Raw genomic sequence first — 555 nt, forward strand, 5'->3', positions numbered from 1 at the left:
TCTATCTATCTATCATCTATCTATCTATCTATCATCTATCTCTATACAGATCTATATAGACAGATCTTGCCTTGGATGTTAGGATAATTTATACTTTAAAATCCATTTGAATATGAGCATTCTTTGGCCCCAGCTAACTGTCTTTGTTTCTTTCTGCAAGGAAACTGCTTTGCCTCATGTGATATACAAGAATGGCCATCAATAATCAAATCCGGGGACAAATGTAAGCAATAGAAACAATGGGGTAGATAGTACAGAAATAATGGGGTCGTCCAGTGGGTAAGTTGTGTCAGCCCCAAAACAGACTGATTGACCTCACCAACTGCTCTGATGGAGCAAGATGGGCAGTCTCCTCCCGTGTGATTTGTAGCCCATGAAAACCTGATGGAGGGTCAGCTATGAGTTGGTTCTAACTTGATAAATTTAATTATTGGCTTCTAATTTATTAGAGAAAGCTACTACAAAAAATAAGGCCCCAGGAATAGATGGTATACCAATTGACATATTTCAGCTAACAGATGCTGCCCTGGACATGCTCACCAAGTTGTGCCAAGA

The 555-nt window shown here is 39.5% G+C and overlaps 1 protein-coding gene across 1 annotated transcript in view; it reads left to right on the plus strand.

Annotated features, from left to right (window-relative positions):
• Positions 1-555, plus strand: part of HCLS1 (hematopoietic cell-specific Lyn substrate 1) — a 54,947-nt gene that overhangs the window by 48,471 nt on the left and 5,921 nt on the right. The gene's annotated exons all lie outside the window — the stretch shown is intronic.

This window comes from Elephantulus edwardii, unplaced genomic scaffold, assembly GCF_000299155.1.
Source record: "Elephantulus edwardii isolate Elephantulus edwardi_28Jun2011 unplaced genomic scaffold, EleEdw1.0 scaffold00032, whole genome shotgun sequence".
Classification (NCBI taxonomy): Eukaryota; Metazoa; Chordata; class Mammalia; order Macroscelidea; family Macroscelididae; genus Elephantulus; species Elephantulus edwardii.